Source organism: Acanthisitta chloris, unplaced genomic scaffold (genome assembly GCF_000695815.1).
Source record: "Acanthisitta chloris isolate BGI_N310 unplaced genomic scaffold, ASM69581v1 scaffold5894, whole genome shotgun sequence".
Classification (NCBI taxonomy): domain Eukaryota; kingdom Metazoa; phylum Chordata; class Aves; order Passeriformes; family Acanthisittidae; genus Acanthisitta; species Acanthisitta chloris.
The window spans coordinates 84,352-90,562 of NW_008669758.1; the positions used below are offsets into that span (position 1 = coordinate 84,352).

At 37.2% G+C, this 6,211-nt stretch overlaps 1 protein-coding gene across 1 annotated transcript in view; it reads right to left on the reverse strand.

Moving 5' to 3' along the window:
- SPTLC3 (serine palmitoyltransferase, long chain base subunit 3) overlaps positions 1–6,211 on the reverse strand; it is an 83,023-nt gene that overhangs the window by 53,834 nt on the left and 22,978 nt on the right. The gene's annotated exons all lie outside the window — the stretch shown is intronic.

Here is a 6,211-nt window from a genome sequence, read left to right on the forward strand (position 1 = left end):
TCTAATTAGTAGAGACATTTACACCTCACAATGTATCAGCGGAAGGGGAGGACCTTTAACACTGTGCTTGCTACTGACCACTACAAATGTCTTCCATTTTCTCTCCTTTCCACCAATGTCCTCAATTACAGGTGTCTTCAACACCACTCCCTTGTCTATTTCGTAACATGTGAAACTTATGAAAGATTCGCAATATATTATTGTGTAATTGGACAATTATTTCAAAGGTGATTAAATGGAAACCACAATACTCTGTCTCGCAAGACAGAGCTATAAAAAGGGAAGGGCAGCATTAAAAACTCACCTACACTGTGCCTGACTGCTTCTGGAAGTCTTGTGAAACCCATTGCAGCAACTAACCTATATACAAAAAATCCTGTCTAAAATAGGGCAGCTTTACCACAATGCCCTTCAGATCTGATGAAGTATCTAAAACAGTTATGATCCCAGTCTTCTATTTCTGTTCTGATTTCACATATGTTTTTATTCATATTTTCAGTGACCTTTCCCATACTTCTAAGGGTACTTAAAAACAAAACAAAGAAGAGCAAAAGAAAAAAAAAGATTTTTAAAAAAAGAAGACAGACATAGACACTTACTTACGGGAATTAGTGACACCCTTGTGGGGAAATTGTAGAAATTTACATGTGTATGGACAAAGTATTTTGTCATTAAAATGTTCTAAAATTTTCATTTTCAAAATGAAGAATCTACATTTTTCAGTTGCAATCTTGTCAAACCAACTTCTATTCATATGTGCAGCAGATTATTCTTTGAAAGAGAGGTAACTGCCTTATTTCTGCTAAATATTATGGCCTTTACTGTCCAGTAACAGCCAATCTGCCAGTTCAAAAATAACAAAATGTAATCCAGAAAAAATAGTGCCCTCTGTTAGAAAAAAAAAGAAGTCTCAAGACATACGTCTTGAGCATATTATAAAGCAAGACTACCAGCATATGAAGAAATACTATTAATACATTTCTGCCTGTGGAATGGATGAGCTAAAATAAGTGGATTATCTAGTTTTGTAGTGCAGCAAGTGGAAATAGAATAATCATATTAGGAACAACTGCAAATTCACTGTACTTGTGAGACTTAGAATATCATTCATTTTCATATTCCATTAAAATCTCTTTATCCTCAAAGGAAAAAAGTGCTGGCAGGGTTGAACAAAAACACCTTTAGACTTTGGAAAGACTTATTGCCCTGCAAGGGAGAAGGAATGCAGGGCTGGCTCTCACCACGTGAGGTTAGACCTTTCAAGCAATGCTACACATGCACTCCTAGCTCAAGCTAATTGCTCTTTTAGGGCAACCTATTTACCATGAAAAACATTTTATAAGGATGAGTTAAATACATGGTCAAGTCATATTTCATATGAGTCACAACAGCTGGGTGCACACAGGATGAGATAAAGTCAATATTTCAGCAAGGATTACGCTCAGTCATATTACCTTACATTTACCACGGGCTAAGAGCATATTTATGCTCAGCTATGGAAATTCAATTGGCATTGTAGCTTGATCTGTTTGATTCACTGGCATCAAGCTGTGATGATGTGATGATGCACCTGAGCCCAGAGGAGAAAATTATGATGTTTCTGTTTATCAGTTTTATTAAGAAATACTTTATTGCTATATACCTTATTGGTAAGGGAACAGGAAGCTCGTATCAGACTTCTGCACTGCAACACTCTTGTTCCACAATAAAATGCTTCTGTTGCAGAACTGTCATTTCAGCTGCTGCCATTTTATGCAGTCACTATGATGTATGTATTAAACAGGTAACCACTATCACCTACTATCCTTAATGTAAACAGCTAGTAGTAAATGGCATTGATAGTAGTAAACTACCAAGAATGCAGAGCCAGATATGACCTACATTCTCCAGTCTATGGATGATGAAAACCAAGAGTCTTCAAGGGGCCCAAGGTTAGCACAAGGCTGGGAGAACGAATTAAAAAATACAGTGACATCTTGTCCAAAAACTAAATTGAGGAAAACAAAGCATTTCATCCATCTCTGAAGTCCCACAAAAAGGTAGAGAAAGAGTCTCAGAATAACCAAAACAAGTGGATTTACTGCTTCTGGAGAGTGGTAGTGGAGATGTTTTTGTGCATGTTCTCATCCAAGCATAGGGTATGGGCCACTGTCTCTCTCATAAGGAAGTTTAACAATTTCAGCCAGCCTAAACTGTCAGTGCATCAATGGTGAAGTTGTCATTTTGCATTACATTACCGTTGACTTTTTATATGTTATCATAAAGTTGTATTTCAGAAGAAAGAGGTGGAAAAGGAGACTGTGCATTTAAAGGACCCAGACAGTGAAGACAGAGGCAATTAAGCTGTTGCTGGCAGTGAAATCAAGTACAGCAAATTTCCTACAGCTGCCTGAAATGATTCAGAGATCATTAGTTACACCATTACAGACCAGGTGCTCTGCTGAATGGTGCAGTCACAAGTATATTATTATCTGTAATAGCACCTGCAGTAGACAGTACATTTTCTAGTTCCAAACCCTCAACTGTGGCAATTGATTAGGCAATGATTCTGAAAAAAGCCCAAAACCAAAAAAATCCAAACCCAATAAAACCCCCCCAGAGATTGACACTTTCCTCAAGAATATTCTCCCAACTTCCAGCAACTGGTGGCTTTGAGATTTCATGAACCTGAGATTGTGTTACTATTTTTAATACTCATCAGGGAATAACTATTAATTGTTTTCAGACCCACAAATGCTGGGGAAATGAATTGTTACTTTTGATAATTGATTTAATCTGTAAAAATAGTGTTTAATTTATTTTAATAAAACTATCTTATAATGTTGTGACAATCTATTTTGACCATTACTGTCTATTCAGCTTTCCTACTCAGTGAATGACACAACTCAATTTTCTGTACCTATATGGCTTCTGCCTCTCCATTTGTCTTTTCCCAAACTGAAAAATCTTAATCTATATAATCCTACTCTAGTCTCCTTGTCCTTACACAGATTTAAAACCAAAAAAGAATAAAGAAAAAAATTCTGTATTTTAACGCTCCACTTTCTCTTCACTCTGCAAAGTTCAACAAAACCTTTTCAAGGTGCAGAGGAAGGGAACTTAAATTGTATACAACATTGAGGGCACGAAGTGGATTTGCAGTTCTCCAAAAGAAGCTGTGTTGTGTTTTCTGTTGCTTTTTAAAGACTGTTAACATTCTGTTTGCCTTCTTGCCACAGTTCACAGTTTCAGAAATACCTTATAATTACATATATCCTTCCTCAGTTGCAGTTGCAACTACTTCAGAACACTATTCTATTTGTGCATTCTTAGGACCATTTCCCCTCCAACTAAGTTACTGGGGTTTTTTTTAGTGACCTACAATTTTGTTTACCGTTTTATCAACATTACACACTACCAGCAAGAAAGCTATTCAATGTTTCTTGTTCAGAGTTAAGTTTTAACTAACCTGAAGAATTGTGCATTGTCAACATGTATTGTCACCTCTTTCTCCTTACCACTTTTTCCACACCATTGGTGAAAATATGATCACAGGTCCAACAAATGATCCCCAGGGAACTCCATTCCCTGCATCTCCCTGCTCATCTTTTCAAAAATAATCTCTTATTTGTAATCCCCAGTTTTCTGACAAAAAGGCCAACTTAAGTAGTAGCCCAGAGTTACTCAATGACTTTATGTTTGGCTTTCTTTAAAACTCTTGAGTAAATAACTTTCGTGAAATGCTAATCCACATTTTATTGGCTTGTTTTAAAAATTCTGTTGGCATTCCAAATCAAAATAATTTCTCAGTAGCCTGTCACAGAGTAAGTACGCTTTCCAGGCACAAATGCAGAGAATCTATTAATGCAATGCAAAGACACGCAACACAGAAAGGCTATAAAGTTCAAACAAATTGATGTTTTGCCATGGTATTTGATAAATCTAGGATATTACTGCCTTCTTGGAAACCAAAAGCACGATCAGGGTATGCAAATTCTGTGTGTGTTGAGTCTCTGCTTAGCTTATTAGACCATGCTGTCTTGTACTCTCTTGATACCAAAGGGTACACTGGCAGCTGAGTCTTAGAACTCTGTAGCAGAACAGACTAGGCAGTGGCCTTGAACCACAGCTGCAAATTGGTTTCCAGTAGGTCACTGTAGCAGGAGAATTTCTGGGTAAGATTTTGATGCCAAAGAAGTTGACAGGAATCATGTCAGTGCAGCAAAGTCTGCTCTAAATTGAATATCTCTTAGATACCCATACTCTGTAGCTACCCAAAGTATTTTGAAACACTACCCTAATAAAGAATCCCCTTTTAAACACCTTCAGTTTTTCAGATGGAGAAATGAACACCAAATCTAACAGTGCTATTAGAATGGGCGTTGGTATAAAATACTGGAATATAATGGACACACAATCTTAATCAGAAGAGCTTGCTCTAACAATACTGTACACTAATCATGAAGTCTATTAAACACACTACTGGCAACACCCTTATAAGGAATAGTTATAAACTATATTTACATTAGTAAAGGAAGAAAAAAGATAGCTACGCAATAGCATGAATAACACTTAAATATTTGTTCACACTACTCTTAAAGCTAGAATAAAATTTTCCATTGCATTTAGGTGCTGCAACCTCTGGAGTTGAGCTAATTGGCATGAGCCAGATTTGCATCAAGGGGAGAGCAAAGAATTGAACAGCACATAGTGTCACAGTACCTAACCTGTGTGCTGGCCCTGATTAATTTACCAGCAAAGAGGTAACCACTTATGCTTGCACAAGTTACGAGTAAACCTGTGTGAGTGGAGTTGCATCAAGGAAACAGAGACCCAAGAACTTGTGTTTTCACGCAATTCTGTTCTGTAGTGACACCAGGCTCTACAGAAACCCAGATATCCCAATCTGCTTTTTGAAACCTCTCCTTAATTAAATGTTTTTCAGCTATTATGGCCAATTGCAACATAGCAGCAGTAAGTACAGACAGGTATATCCATGAAATAAAGCTACCGGAAGAACAATAAAGTCTTTGTCTTTAAATATAAATTCTTTGCTAGGAATAAAATCTGATCCAGAAGCAGAGGAAACTTTATTTTACATATGTTTCTGGATCACATTTTATCAAGTTGTTGCATGCAACCTATTAAAAAACAATGCAAGCTGACTGATCTACATAATGCTTCCCAGACAGATATGTATATGAAGAGATAGGTGTTGAAAATTGAACCAAGTGATAGCCATATTTGCTCAATATCTGCCAGACTTCAAGATGACAGTGAAATCTTGTTCAAATTAGGACAGTGCATTCCTACAGCTAAAAGCTGGTGGAAGAACAGACACAACTGCTGATGCAACATCTGATTGCTTGCAGATGGTTTGGTTCTAAACAGATGTTTCCTTCCCAGCATTTGAAGTAGAGCATCTGGGACAGGATCCTAAATGTAGGTGATTTGAGATGTCCTCGGATGTGTGAGACAGCCACATGGGGAAGAATATAAATATTTACATAAATAATGACATAAATAAATGACAGGACATATAGAGGTCTGTAATCCAGCAGAAGCTGAAGATGGGGTACTACAGCCATGAGAAGGGTAAGGTCCAGCTGACTCCCACTCTGAACTTGCCACTGGATAGTCATAACTTGAAGTGTCTGGTGTGTAGTTCTGTCCCCTATGGATCACTGTCACTAGAAGGCTGGGCTGTGTCTCAAAGAATAAAACCATCAGGTTTTATGCAAGGCTACTAGGTCGGCTGTCATAATTACTACATTTTCCCAAAATCACCTAGGCATCCCTTAGATGCTGGGTGATTCTCAGTGATTTTATGCAGTTCCCAGGAGAAGAAAAAAAGGAAATTGAAATTATGAAAATCAGAAGTTCCCTGTAATGAATTGACACAAGTTAAGATTATTTCGCAAATATCTCCAGTTACTGGCAAGGATGTCCTTCACTTTAAGTATGTGATTTCCTTTCTGTTACAACATATTTCATATCTTACAGAATCAAGTTTCTAAACTCTAAATAAAAATGGCTGTATGGGGAATTCATAGGTTAGTGAGCTATACAAACAAGACTAAAATGAAGGTCTTAGCCTCTTGCAATGTGACAAAGCCACAGGAAAGCTTAACCTTCACACAACACAAATTATAAACAGCAACCAAGCAAAAAACCCTTTAGTTCTTATTAGTGTGTCTGTAGAATCCTTGTTTAGGCTGATTACTCATTCCTG